Raw genomic sequence first — 15,248 nt, 5'->3', positions numbered from 1 at the left:
TGGTATATCTCTCCATCTGTTGGTATCATCTTTAATTTCTTTCATCAGTATCTTATACTTTTCTGCATACAGATCTTTTGTCTCCCTAGGTAGGTTTATTCCTATGTATTTTATTCTTTTTGTTGCAGTGGTAAATGGGAGTGTTTCCATAATTTCTTTTTGAGATTTTTCATCATTAGTGTATAGGAATGCAAGAGATTTCTGTGCATTAATTTTGTATCCTGCAACTTTACCAAATTCATTAATTAGCTCTAGTAGTTTTCTGGTGACATTTTTAGGATTCTCTATGTATAGTATCATGCCATCTGCAAACAATGACAGTTTTACTTCTTCTTTTCCAATTTGTATTCCTTTCATTTCTTTTTCTTCTCTGATTGCCGTGGCTAGGACTTCCAAAACTATGTTGAATAATAGTGGTTAGAGTGGACATCCTTGTCTCATTCCTGATCTTAGAGGAAATGCTTTCAGTTTTTAAGCATTGAGAATGATGTTTGCTGTGGGTTTGTCGTATATGGCCTTTATTATGTTGAGGTACATTCCCTCTATGCCCACGTTCTGGAGAGTTTTTATCATAAATAGATGTTGAATTTTGTCAAAAGCTTTTTCTGCATCTATTGAGATCATCATACGGTTTTTATTCTTCAATTTGTTAATATGGTGTTTCACATTGATTGATTTGCATATATTGAAGAATCCTTGTATCCCTGGGAAAAATCCCACTTGATCGTGGTGTATGATCCTTTTAATGTGTTGTTGGATTCTGTTTGCTAGTATTTTGTTGAGGATTATTGCATCTATATTCATCAGTGATATTGGTCTGTAATTTTCTTTTTTTGTGGTATCTTTGTCTGGTTTTGGTATCAGGGTGATGGTGGCCTCATAGAATGAGTTTGGGAGTGTTCCTTCCTCTGCAAATTTTTGGAAGAGTTTGAGAAGGATGGGTGTTAGCTCTTCTCTAAATGTTTGATAGAATTCACCTGTGAAGCCATCTGGTCCTGGACTTTTGCTTGTTGGAAGATTTTTCATCACAGTTTCAATTTCATTACTTGTGATTGGTCTGTTCATATTTTCTGTTTCTTCCTGGTTCAGTCTTGGAAGGTTATACCTTTCTAAGAATTTGTCCATTTCTTCCAGGTTGTCCATTTTATTGGCATAGAGTTGCTTGTAGTAGTCTCTTAGGATGCTTTGTATTTCTGCGGTGTCTGTTGTAACTTCTCCTTTTTCATTTCTAATTTTATTGATTTGAGTTCTCTCCCTCTTTTTCTTGATGAGTCTGGCTAATGGTTTATCAATTTTGTTTATCTTCTCAAAGAACCAGCTTTTAGTTTTATTGATCTTTGCTATTGTTTTCTTTGTTTCTATTTCATTTATTTCTGCTCTGATCTTGATGATTTCTTTTCTTCTGCTAACTTTGGCTTTTGTTTTTTCTTCTTTCTGTAGTTCCTTTAGGTGTACGGTTAGATTGTTTATTTGAGATTTTTCTTGTTTCTTGAGGTAGGCTTGTATAGCTATAAACTTCCCTCTTAGAACTGCTTTTGCTGCATCCCATAGGTTTTGGATCATCGTGTTTTCATTGTCATTTGTCTCTAGGTATTTTTTGATTTCCTCTTTGATTTCTTCAGTGATGTCTTGGTTATTTAGTAACATATTGTTTAGCCTCCATGTGTTTGTGTTTTTTACGCTTTTCTCCGGGTAATTCATTTCTAATCTCATAGCGTTGTGGTCAGAAAAGATGCTTGATATGATTTCAATTTTCTTAAATTTACTGAGGCTTGATTTGTGACCCAAGATGTGATCTGTCCTGGAGAATGTTCCGTGCGCACTTGAGAAGAAAGTGTAATCTGATGTTTTTGGATGGAATGTCCTATAAATATCAATTAAATCTATCTGGTCAATTTTGTCATTTAAAGCTTCTGTTTCCTTATTTATTTTCATTTTTGGTGATCTGTCCATTGGTGTAAGTGAGGGTTTAAAATCCCCCACTATTATTGTGTTACTGTCGATTTCCTCTTTTATAGCTGTTAGCAGTTGCCTTATTTATTGAGGTGCTCCTATGTTGGGTGCATATATATTTATAATTGTTATATCTTCTTCTTGGGTTGATCCCTTGATCATTATGTAGTGTCCTTCCTTGTCTCTTGTAACATTCTTTATTTTAAAGTCTATTTTATCTGATATGAGTATTGCTACTCCAGCTTTCTTTTGATTTCCATTTGCATGGAATATCTTTTTCCATCCCCTGACTCTCAGTCTGTATGTGTCCCTAGGTCTGAAGTGGGTCTCTTGTAGACAGCATATATATGGGTCTTGTTTTTGTAGCCACTGAGCAAGCCTGTGTCTTTTGGTTGGAGCATTTAATCCATTCACGTTTAAGGTAATTATTGATATGTATGTTCCTATGACCATTTTACTAATTGTTTTGGGTTTGTTTTTGTAGGTCCTTTTCTTCTCTTGTGTTTCCCACTTAGAGAAGTTCCTTTAGCAATTGTTGTAGAACTGGTTTGGTGGTGCTGAATTCTCTTAGCTTTTGCTTGTCTGTAAAGCTTTTGATTTCTCCATCGAATCTGAATGAAATCCTTGCCGGGTAGAGTAATCTTGGTTGTAGGTTCTTCCCTTTCATCACTTTAAGTATATCAGGACACTCCCTTCTGGCATGTAGAGTTTCTGCTGAGAAATCAGCTGTTAACCTTATGGGAGTTCCCTTGTATGTTATTTGTCGTTTTTCCCTTGCTGCTTTCAATAATTTTTCTTTGTCTTTAATTTTTGCTAATTTGATTACTATGTGTCTTGGCGTGTTTCTCCTCGGGTTTATCCTGTATGGGACTCTCTGTGCTTCCTGGACTTGGGTGGCTATTTCCTTTCCCATGTTAGGGAAGTTTTCGACTCTAATCTCTTCAAATATTTTCTCTGGTCCTTTCTCTCTCTCTCCTCCTTCTGGGACCCCTATAATGCCAATGTTGTTGTGTTTAATGTTCTCCCATAGGTCTCTTAGGCTGTCTTCATTTCTTTTCATTCTTTTCTCTTTAGTCTGTTCCGCAGCAGTGAATTCCACCATTCTATCTTCCAGGTCACTTATCCGTTCTTCTGCCTCAGTTATTCTGCTATTGATTCCTTCTAGTGTAGTTTTCATTTCAGTTATTGTATTGTTCATCTCTGTTTGTTTGTTCTTTAATTCTTCTAGGTCTTTGCTAAACATTTCTTGCATCTTCTCGATCTTTGCCTCCATTCTTTTTCCATGGTCCTGGATCATCTTCACTATCATTATTCTGAATTCTTTTTCTGGAAGGTTTCCTATCTCCACTTCATTTAGTTGTTTTTCTGGGGTTTTATCTTGTTCCTTCATCTGGTATATAGCCCTCTGCCTTTTCATCTTGTCTGTCTTCCTGTGGATGTGGTTTTTGTTTAGCCTGCTGCAGGATTGTAGTTCTTCTTGCTTCTGCTGTCTGCCCGCTGGTGGATGAGGCTGTCTAAGAGGCTTGATGGGAGGGACTGGTGGTGGGTAGAGCTGACTGTTGCTGTGGTGGGCAAAGCTCAGTAAAACTTTAATCTACTTGACTATTGATGGGTGGGGCTGGGTTCCCTCCTTGTTGGGTGTTTGGTCTGAGGCAACCCAACACTGGAGCCTACCTGGGCTCTTTGGTGGGGCTAATGACAGACTCTGGGAGGGCTCACACCAAGGGGTACTTCCCAGAACTTCTGCTGCCACTGTCCTTGTCCCCACAGTGAAACAGAGCCACCCCCCCGTCTCTGCAGGAGACCCTCCAGCACTAGCAGGTAGGTCTGGTTCAGTCTCCCCCAGGGTCACTGCTCCTTCCCCTGGGTCCCGATGTGCACACTACTTTGTGTGTGCCCTCCAAGAGTGGAGTATGTTTCCCCCAGTCCTGTTGAAGTCCTGCAATCAGTTCCCACTAGGCTTCAAAATCTGATTCTCTAGGAATTCCTCCTCCTGTTGCCGGACCCCCAGGTTGAGAAGCCTGACCTGGGGCTCAGAACCTTCACTCCAGTGGGTGGACTTCTGTGGTATAAGTGTTTGCCTGTCTGTGAGTCACCCACCCACCAGTTATGGGATTTGATTTTACTCTGATTGCGCCCCTCCTACCGTCTCATTGTGGCTTCTCCTTTGTCTTTGCATGTGGGGTATCTTTTTGGTGAGTTCCAGTGTCTTCCTGTCGATGATTGTCCAGCAGCTAGTTGTGATTATTGTGTTCTTGCAAGAGGGAGTGAGAGCACGTCCTTCTACTCCGCCATCTTGGTTCCTCCTCTAGTTTTGAATTTTAGATTGAAGATTAGGGAAGGTGGTTTAAAAAAAAAGGTCATTTATTAGTAGTAAGACTGTGAAAAGCTCTAGTTGTGGATAGAAAGTGAGGATCTTAGGCACTGATGGCTGAAATATAAAAGGGAAAACATAGGTGAAGATTTTAGGTGGTAAAATAGTCAGGACAACGTAAACGATTGGCTGTAATGGGTGAGGGAAGGTCATTTAGGATACATCCCAAGATTCACTTGCAAATGTCTTGGAGGACTTTGGTTTTCCATTTACTGAGATGAATAATATAGGAAGAAAAACATCTCTGTTCTGGGAGGAACATGCATTCAATTTCAGACAGAGAGTGTTTGAGGTTCAGGAGGGCCAAACAAGTAGATAGGATTAGCCAATATCTGTGTTTTGAGAACAGATGCGACACACTCTCAGAGCATAGTAGAGAAGATGGCACAAACAGATAAGGTTATCTGTGGAGGGCATGTAGAGAAGAAAAAACAGAGCCAAGGATTAAGATTTCTAGAACACTAGCTATTAAAGAATTAGAATATCAAGACTGGTCAAAAGGATATCACAAAAGCATCACATCATAGAGGACAAAGAAATACAGGATTTCTAAAAGGAATGATAAAATCCCAAATGCTGAATGAATCATAGAGTCAATACAAAGACGACTAAAATATAGCTGTTGAAGTTTTCAATGTGGAGGACCTGACTAGCTTTTTTTAAAAGTTTTTTTTTTTTTTTTTTGAAACAACTGTAGTCACAGGAAGTTGGAAAAAAAAGTACAGGGAAGGCTTGTATCCTCTTCACCTGGTTTCCCCAATGATAACATCTTGTATGACTATAGTACAATACCAAAACTAGGAAATTTACATTGGTGCAATCTGCAGAGCTTATTCAGATTTAACTGGTTTTACATGCACTCCTGTGTGTGTGCAAGTGTGTGTTTGTGTGTGTGTGGTTCCATGCAGTTTTATCAAGTGTAGATTTGTGTAACCACCACCATAATCAAGACGCAGAACTATTTCATTACCATGAGACTTCCTCATGCTACCCCTTTATAATCACACCCACTGTCCTCCACTCCTCAACCCCTGGTAACCACTCAATTGTTCTCCATCTCTCTAATTTTGTCATTTTAAGAATGTTATTTAAATGGAATCATACAGTATATAACCTTTTTAAATTGACTTTCTTTTCACTCAGCATAGTTTCCTTGAAATCTATCCAGATCTTTGCACATGTCAATAGCTTATTCCTGTTTGTTTCTGAATAGCATTTCATGGTGTGGATGTACCGTGGTTTGTTTATCCATTCACCCCTTGGGAAGACATTTGAGTTGTTTTGAGTTTTGAGCTATTACAGATAAAGCTGCTCTGAACATTTGTCTACATGGTTTTGTGTGAACGTAACCATGAGATAAATGCCCAGGAGTATAATTGCTGGGTCATAGGGTAAGTGCATGTTTAGTTTTATAAGAAACTGCCTATCTGCTTTCCAGAGTGGCCGTATCATTTTACATTCCTACCAGCAAAAGTGAGAATTCTGGTTTTTCCTTGTCCTCACTGGCTGGTTTTTAAAAATTAAATAATAATATACAATGAACACTAAAAAGTATCACAATTTATTTGGAAATTTTAAGGTAATATAAGTAATGTAAACCAATGATTATTAGATAGATCACGTTTTTAAACATTATGGACCAGGAAGTTCTCAGAAAAAGAGAATAAACAACAACAACAAAACCAATATTGGATGGGTTGGAAAGATGAATATGGAGTTAATAACTTTTAATTTTAATAGTTAAAACAGGATAATCACAAACACATCTTCAACTGCTAGCTTCTTTAATCATCAATTTATTAAAAAGTCCAAAGAAACGGTCCTTGTCTTGCAAGACTTCTCAAAGCTTAGCCCAACCTACTTTTCTAGCCTCAATGCTATGTTCCCTCTCCTTTAGCCCTGCTACACACTCGCTGTTCCTGGATGCCCCAGGTACACACACCTCCATTCCTTTGTTTCCTTTGCCTAGAAAGAACCACCATATCTCCCTTCACACACCTGCCTTATTTGACTAGGAAACTCTGACTCATCTTGCAAGGTCAAATTCCCCTTAAGTACCCTCATCTGTGTTTTTCTTGCACTATAGATAATCCTCTATTAGAGCACTTGTCTTATTTTATAGCTATTTGTGGAGGTCTCTGCCCCTTTCATAGGGTTATGAAAGCAGGCACCATGTGAGCTCACCTTCCTTTCTCCAGCACTTGGCAAGCGTAATTAACAGGTGTTCAGTGGGCTCCCAGTAGATACCCTCTAGTGAACAAATCAAAGTCCGTCTTCCTGTGTGTGGGTTGTCCGCATTTGTCAGAAATTTTCCTGAGATTTTGGGCACTGTTTTCAGTGGCTATAATTCCCCTGAAACCCAAGTTTAACATTAGTTGAAGAGCGGAGCACAGATGACTGTAGCAGAACTCCATTCTTTTGCTGGTGTCAAGGAACAACTCTAAGAATTGTGCTTAGACCTTCTCCATTACAGGGAGAAGGAGGGAACATTTGTCATTATCAGATTGATGGACATAAGCCACTGTATCAAATCACTGCTGTTTGAGGGGCTTTTTAACAGATTTTTTTTGCTGACAAAATTTATCCCATATGCTCATTTCACTGTGGCTTTTATGCCAAAATCTTAGTCTTTTCAACATTAGAAAAAATTTTTTTGCTTGAACCAATGTCTCTTTTTCTGGTCTGTGGAATCTCATAGTAACTGATTTCACCACATGGAAATTCGTAATAGTATTAGAGCCTCACTTCATTCTGAGCTTATAGCCCACAGTCAAGCCCCTGTAATTAGACATGTTTTCTGTGTGCTTGCAGACATGTGCACACTGAGGTGGCTGAAATAATACCTCCCAATTTCCCTGGTTGATAATCACAGTCTTTATAACTTGGTTATATACTGGGTGCTTGGCATTTCTAGCTGTTAAGTTCCAATGCCATTAGAGTTGTAGTTGAATTAAAAGTTCTTTATTTTCCCCTCGGTGTCAAGTGCATCACTACATTCTCAACACTTAATTATCATTGCATCCCCAAATATTCCTCATTTAGCAAAAATAGTGAAATTACTCTTTCCTGGTGAAGAAACAAACTCTGTTACGCAGGGAGAACACGGAGATGGTGTGTTCCATAGAGAACCCAGGAAATGAACAGCTATTGAGAGCTTTGAGAGAACAGGAGGGACCCCAAAGCCTGTTAAAGGGGCCACATTACTCTTACCCATGTTAAACTAAACTTGATAACCAAACTGTTTACCAGCTGACAAATCCATAAGCTCAAGTTGACCAGACCAGAGGAGACCCTCACCAGAGTTGACTGAAATGGCAGTAAAATGAGACACGAATCTTCCCCACTCCTCCCACGACCTTGTGTGCTGTACACAGAGAAGTACCTCTTCCATCACCTTGCCCCCGCTTTTTCACATTACGCTCTTCCTTTAGAACAATACCCAATGGTTAGACATAACACAAGGGAGGGATGATCTTATTAGCAGACATCAATGCCCCAGCCAGCAGGTATCTGAGACCCAGAACTGAGAAAAGGAGATATGAGATAATTTTTTTAAGTAGAGGAAGGCAAGGAGAAGAAACACCCATTTGATGATTTATGAAGATTTTTTTTTCAGCACACATTTATCAAGCACCTGTGTTTGATAGTGGACGAAAAGTGGAGTCCCTCGCCCTCATGAACTTCATAGTCATGAAGTTCTAATGGCCAGGACAGAAAACAAGCAAGTAGCACCATATTAATGGTACATGTTATGAAGAAAATGAACAGGCTTTGAATAACAGCTCTAACTCTTGTCTTAGGATGAAAAACATCAGACTTGAGAGAACAACATGGGTCTGACCTAGGTGTCAGATCTGTAGACATACTTTTCTCAGCCTGACACAAGGGCTCCCTCACTGGAGAGATGGCATGTGTTTTTCTCTAGAAGAACAGTGTCTGTTATTCTGAAAATGTCACTTCCCAACCAATGGGGCTACAAAAAATTAACAAGCAATAGTATCTTGAATGTGTTAATTAATCTGTGTGGGGCACCCCCTGTTCTGCACTCGGTGGGGTTAAAAAGGGCGCCTCTGTGTTAACCATCAGTGAAAGAGGCCCCAGTGGATCAAGCAACTTAATATTCCTTCCAGAGATAATGAGCCGGCATCCAGGACTATGCTTTTATTCATATCTCTGCCTTCTACATTCCCTCTGCATACACCTATGAATAGGAAAAGTCTAAAACGGTCAGAGGGAACCTCAAGGCCAAGTCACGTCCCAGATTATCTACTCCCCAGAGAGGAAGGATGTTATTCATTCAGTCACTCATTTCTGGCCCCTTTTCTCAGCACTATCCTTAGAAGCAGTAACAAATAGCTATCTCTAGGTTGGTCATTTTTACAGATGAGTTAAACAAAAATTAACCTTTCTTTCTAGGAATTTCTGGTCCATGTATATAATCTTTCAACCCTGGTCAAGATTTGGTCCTGGCAAAATTTGAAAAGTAGTCATTGATACTTGAGATGACGTACCTTTGTTCTCCCCAAGTTTAAGGTCACCCATTCCTTTTCCCCATCCTTTTGTCAGGGAGGAAAATGATTTGCTGGACTAACTGGCTCACAGGTAGTGTTTTGGGCTGGGTTCCTCTGAAAGAAGATCCTAAGAAAAGGATTGGGGCTAGGTAGTTTATTTGGGAAGTGATCTCTAGCTGCAAAAGGGAAAGAATGGGGAAACTGAGACAGAAGTGGAAAAGCCAAATAATATGTATTAATTGAGAGAGTTACTAGTATGGGTTGCTGAGGCTTAACCCACTGGGAACCTTCTAAGGAACCATATAGGATATATTTCAGAATTGCTCCACTGAGGACTGAGCGATTGGGATATATATTTATGTATAATCTCCCTTAACTCCTGGCCCTCCTTGAGTGATGACACTTGGGGGCTGCCCTGCTTGTGGGCTGGTCAAGCCCCTGGGGGGCTGGAGAAATCCCTCAGGCAGAGAAACAGAAAGATGTGGGCACTTGAAGGAGGGGGGGGGCTGTCACATTTGTCAAAGTGCGCAGGACCCGTCCACCGCAGCTTCAGGACAACTCAAAGGGGACCTGAGGGGATATGAAGTGGGCCATCCAGAGCATACACTGCTTGCTGCCCATTCAAGGAATATTTCATTCATCCAGCATTTGTTGAGCACCTACTATGTGCCAGGAACAGTATTTCTGAGGTTAGTGTCCAGGTAAGTTAAAAGAAGCAGAGTGGGAGTAGAGCCTGAGGTATGGAGTGGGCTGGAGGAGCAGGTGGTCGGTCCACTGCCCAGAATGAGAGCATCCTTCAATGGGGAGGAGACAGGTGCTCTGGGGGTAGGTGTGCTGCTTAGCAGCCAGGGGCTGGGCAGGACACCCCTGTCATATCCCACAAGGCCAACCCAAGTCCTGAAAGTTGAGGTCAACGTGACCCCACTCTTTTCCTCCTTACCCATCTCTCTCCGCCTTCTCCTCTCCCCAACACACCCACCATTCCAGTTTATCCTAACATGCGTTTGTCCTACTCAGCCTTCCTTCCCTTTTCACCCTCCCCTCCCCTTGCTGTGAAGTACAGTATTCCCTTTATCATTATTTAGTTCCCTCGTCTACACAGCTAATCCTGTTATGGGCCAATTTAAGCAATGCTGGAGTCTGGAGCTTTTATGACTTAAGCAAGTGGGGATCGCCTTCTGTTAACAGTGATGAATGATATAATAAGTAAGCAGAGTCTCAATTAAGATACTCATCCATCACTGGTGATGTCACAAAGTCTAATCTCAAACTCAATAGGTCCGTGAATTAAAAATATTGGGTCTCAGTAGCCAGAGGGTCATTCAGTCTTAGAGCCTCGGGACACTGTCCCATAATCTGGGTCAGGCCCCTTCTGTCAGTTTCATACCCCCCTCCGCCTAGAATTCCTATGTTCTCTGGCCCAGGCATCCTCGCTCTCCCCAGTGGGGAGAGCAGCAGAGGCGTGGGGCTGTCAGGAGGAAGGAGTTGGTGGGTGTACTTTGTCCTGACCACCTCTCTTGGGTCACCCAGACCCCAGCCCAGAGAACCAGAGCATGAGTCCTTGGGGTGACAGCTCCTTTAGCAGCAGTGTGGCCCAAACAACCATTTCACCTACAGGTGCCCCAGCGTGCCAGAGCTCAGAGCTTCCTCCTCACAAGTGAATGAAGCAGGTGGGAGCCAGCGCCAGCCTCTCGCGATGGCTCGTGTTCAGTGTGGGAGTTCAGGCTCTCTCCTCCCCGTTTTGGTTTCCTTTCCCTCTCTGTCTCCATCTGGTTCTTTTTTTTTTTTTTTTTTTTTTAATTTATTTATTTATTTTTGGCTGTGTTGGGTCTTCGTTTCTGTGCGAGGGCTTTCTCTAGTTGTGGCAAGCGGGGGCCACTCTTCATCGCGGTGCGCGGGCCTCTCACTATCGCGGCCTCTCTTGTTGCGGAGCACAGGCTCCAGACGCGCAGGCTCAGTAGTTGCGGAGTCTAGTTGCTCCGCGGCATGTGGGATCCTCCCAGACCAGGGCTCGGAACCCGTGTCCCCTGCATTGGCAGGCAGATTCTCAACCACTGCGCCACCAGGGAAGCCCCCTCTATCTGGTTCTTGATAGGAAAGGTTAATGTTATAATTAAACAATCAATGTAGCAACTTTTCTTTGGGGCTTGCCTTTCCTTTCCTTTTGGCAACTGTAGCTCCTCTGATCTCCAGAGAGCCCACATCCAAGGTGTTTTCACTTACCTTCATGTACAGTTGTGGCTGTTTCTTTTTTTAAATGCTTTTTTCAAGGGCTAACAAATGATAAATAAGACACAGCATGTGCACGGTTTATATAAGCAGGAAGGAATAAATCTGCTTCTCTCTGCAGGAAGAGAGAAGGAGGAGAGAAGAGAGGGCCAAGCTGATGGCTGTTACCCAAGGCCTTGCTCCCAAACATCACAGGGATTTGAAGCCTAAGAATATTAATTGGATATTGTGAGAACAGGGGCAATTTCAAATACCCAGGGGGACAAGCAGTGCTGACGTAGAAAGTGTGTGAGAAAATTTACCTGGCGGTGATAATGGTCGTATTTTCTTCCATGTTTTGTTTCATGTGCAAAACATATACGCGGCAAGAGATGGAAGAGGGAAAAGGAGTTCATGGAAGGGAGAAGAGGAGGAGAAATAAACTTTGAGAATTCTAGTTGCCATAACAACATAATGAGCTCCAAAATGGCATCTCTGAACTAGTTTTGCAGGGGAAGGCAGGGGAGCCCAGAAGGAAAGAATTAAAATAATACAAATAATAAAGCAGCGATCATGAGGCCAAGGACACCTCTGAAGAGGCTCTTTACACATCCTGCCACTCTCTGGGGACCTGGACTGTGGAGCTGCTTGCTCCAGGCCGAGCGCGGCAGAGACTGCGGGGATTGCCGGCCGCGTACAATGCTTCTCGCAACCTCCTGGGCTCTGGACAATGCGAGGCTAAGAGATTCTGACAAAGGAAACTGCATTGTGTGTGAGGCATATTATGGGGGGAGAAGCCTCTGAAAGCCGGGCTCTCGTCCTGCTCTGCTGCCCCTTCCTCTCCTCCCACCTGCCCCCCTCTCAGCGTTCCTCCTTGCAGTGGGTTCCCTGGCACTCAAGTGACAGTGTGCGCTGTATCCCTCTCACCACAACAGTTTAGAACAGAAAGTCTCCATCACGGGGCACTCATTATAACTAGAAAGCTCTTCTCCCCAGTCCCAGAACTGTGTAGGGTTCAGACAAAAGAAGGCAGCATTGAGAAGCATAAAATGTGAGGGCTGAGAAGGATTTGTAGGTAATGGTTTGTTTGTCTACCATACTCAAATTGGAAATGCACCCAGAGCATCTTAGAATTGTTTACTCTTAAAAAAGGTATATTTAATGAAGCAACCCCTCGGTGTTCTCTTTTCCTTGTTCAAATACCATTCATTTTTTTTCTCATTAGAATAGCTGTGGACATTTCAATACATATCCTTCCCTCGTATAATCAGCGATTATCTTACAGCATTTTGAATCAATCAGTGAATTAACAGGCTTTTTCTTAGAACTGGGTGAAATTGGGGATCCTGCTGCCACCTTGTGCTTGCTTGACATGGGTACCCATTAATCTGTACGCTGTTATATCTCTACTGCCAAGCACAGTAGCTAGCACACTATAATTACTTAATATATGTTTGTTGAATGAATGAATGAGTGCTTGATTCTGGTTCAGGTTTCAGGCCCTTTTTATTATATGTGCTCTGGCCAGACTCTAACAAAGGGCTCTTTGGCCATAATGCACATCAAGCTCAACAGACGACATATAGGTAAGCCCCTATACCCCTAAGAAGGACAGCGACGCCACTGAAATTAGCAAATCACACTGAGTGAGTTCTTTGGATCAGCAGAGACCCATCTACCAATCTCCCTTTCAGATATTAACCAGTTACATTGTTAGTATTGCATTACACTTCCTATATTTTAGACCCATTTATTAGTGAGGGGACCTCCTTTTTCTCTGGCTTCATGTATCCATGCGGAGGACCTTCCTCCAGAAAACACTACATTTCTCTCCCTACCCTTCATTCATTCCTCCCGACTCATAACTGGTCAGAATAAAAGAACTGGGTATGGCTCCCTCAGGCTTCTTCTCCTTTTTAGGGCCGGCCTGCCCTCCAGGTGTGGGTGTCCTCGCCTCCTCTGGCTCTTGGCTTACAGGGACAGCACCCTGTAACAGGGCGGGCTTAGACTCGTAGCTTGTGCCTATGACTGGGTGGCTCAAAATGCTGAAGCAAACATTGGAGATGGAGCTGAAGCCATGTCTCCACTGGGCTGGATCCGAAATAAGGCTGATGTTTTTGTCTTCTTGTATCAGACTCCTTCATATTCTGTTGATCTCAGTTGGTTCCATAATCAGGAGGAGAAGAAATATATTGATCCCCACAGCACTGTTAGGCTTGATTGGAAAGTCTTTTTTCCCCCTTAAACGTGCAATTTAAAATGATACAGTACAGATGCGATTTTTGTCACATTCAAGGAATCCAGAAATTTCACTGTGCATCCCTTAGATATTTATATTGAAGGTCAGTCGGGAAAGCATAGTTACAGAACAGAAATTATAGCACACTTGACTGGTGTATGACCTTCTGACCACCAGAAACAGGCGAATGAAAGAGAAGTCTGAGAACTGGTTCTTTCTCTTGGGGCTTACGTCCTCCCCAAGAAGCTTAAACTTGCCATTCTTTCATACTGGCCATTGCTGTAACAGGCGTTCTGTGACTGGGGATCAACCGTGGCTTCTATCAGAAGAGCAGCTTTGTGGAAAGAAGGGGGATTTGAGCCAGACCTTGAAGGGTGGCTAAAATTTAGGTAAGCCAGGGACGGTGTGGAGTAGGGTTGGGGGAGAGGAGCATTTCAGGCTGGAGGAATAGGATGAGCACCAGCTTTGAGGCCCTAATTTATTTGTGGGATAGAGAGGACATTGCATTAGACAGTGGTGCAAACAAGGTTGGCTTATAGTTGGGTCTGGCCAGATGATGGCAGGGCTCACAAAAGAGGGGATTAGGTTTGATCCTGCAGGCGGGTGAGTCATTGTGTATACTGGATGGAGGATACAGGATGACCATGCGGGACATAGTATTTTAGGAAGATGGACTTACAGACCTGTCCTGTGGGCAAGGACTCCTGCTTATCTAGTTCCTTTGACACCTCCCCAACTCTTTCATCTTCTAGGAGCTCTGAGCTGTCTCTCAGGAGGACTATGGCTGTGTCCCTCTGTCAGCCACTCTGCACTGTGACAGACATGCCGGGCACAGAAGGTAGGCTAGGATGCTTCTGAAAGGACTGAAAGAGCATTCATTCCACCGAGACCATGGCTTTGAGATTTGCAGTTACATGTGAGGATGCACATTGTTTCAAAAGAAAGGCCTTTTTTTAAAGATAAATGAAAAATCAGAAATAGTAGTCACCATTCCCCTGTAAACACACACATCTAGGAGCTGTAGCAAAGGGCTGTACGTCATAACAGTAATAGTAATAATAAAGCCCCTGTTTATAAAGTGTTTACTGAGTGTTAGGGCTTTTCTTACTGTGTTTGGGCATCTCTAACATATATGCTTCTAACAAGGACATAATGAACAGTCATTAGGATTTTACAGTGCTGGGGGTAAATACAGACAAAAAAAGGCAACCCCTGATGGGAATGTTTTGGAAGAGTCCCTTACCAAAACTAGGAGACAGTCATAGTGGTTTTGGAATTGGAGAGCTCAAGTTTAAATCCTAACTCTTCATTTTACTATTGTATGATGATGGGCAAATTTTCCAACCTCTGTAAGCTTCAGTTTCCCAATCTTTGAAGTGGGGATCACAATACTTCATAGACTTATTTTGGCGTTGATTAAATGAGATAATAAACGCAGTGGACTTTAAACAGTGCCTGGTGCATAATGGATGTTCAATAGCGTATAGCTATTATTATTAAGGGCATCTTAACTAACCTCCTTTGGAAACATAATTTTTCTATTATCCGCTGTATCTTTGAGTTGAGGCTTTGTAAGAGCCTCTAAATAACTAAAACACGATATATAGTGAAAGTTACACATTTTCTCCCTCATACTCTTTCAACAGCTTTGCATGACTCATTTATTAGCATCTTAGAATAACAGAGCCCCAGAAGAGTGGTACCTAGGCAGGACAGAATCATTTTATTTATTTATTTATTTAAATTAATTTATTATTTATTTATTTTTGGCTGTGTCGAGTCTTCGTTGCTGTGCGTGGGCTTTCTCTAATTGTGGCAAGCTGGGGCTACTCATCGCGGTGCACAGACTTCTCATTTGCGGTGGCTTCTCTTGTGGCAGAGCACGGGCTCTAGGCACATGGGCTTCAGTAGTTGTGGCACTCAGGCTCAGTAGTTGTGGCTCGTGGGCTCTAGAGTGCAGGCT

At 42.2% G+C, this 15,248-nt stretch overlaps 1 protein-coding gene across 1 annotated transcript in view; it reads left to right on the top strand.

The window, feature by feature from the left end:
* The window catches only part of CACNA1E (calcium voltage-gated channel subunit alpha1 E), a 560,326-nt gene that overhangs the window by 420,901 nt on the left and 124,177 nt on the right, over positions 1 to 15,248 (top strand). The window lies entirely within an intron of this gene.

Source organism: Balaenoptera physalus (assembly GCF_965194825.1).
Source record: "Balaenoptera physalus genome assembly, chromosome: 1".
NCBI classification, from domain to species: domain Eukaryota; kingdom Metazoa; phylum Chordata; class Mammalia; order Artiodactyla; family Balaenopteridae; genus Balaenoptera; species Balaenoptera physalus.
Note: the sequence above shows the minus strand (reverse complement) of the source record. Positions and strands in the feature narration are given on the sequence as shown.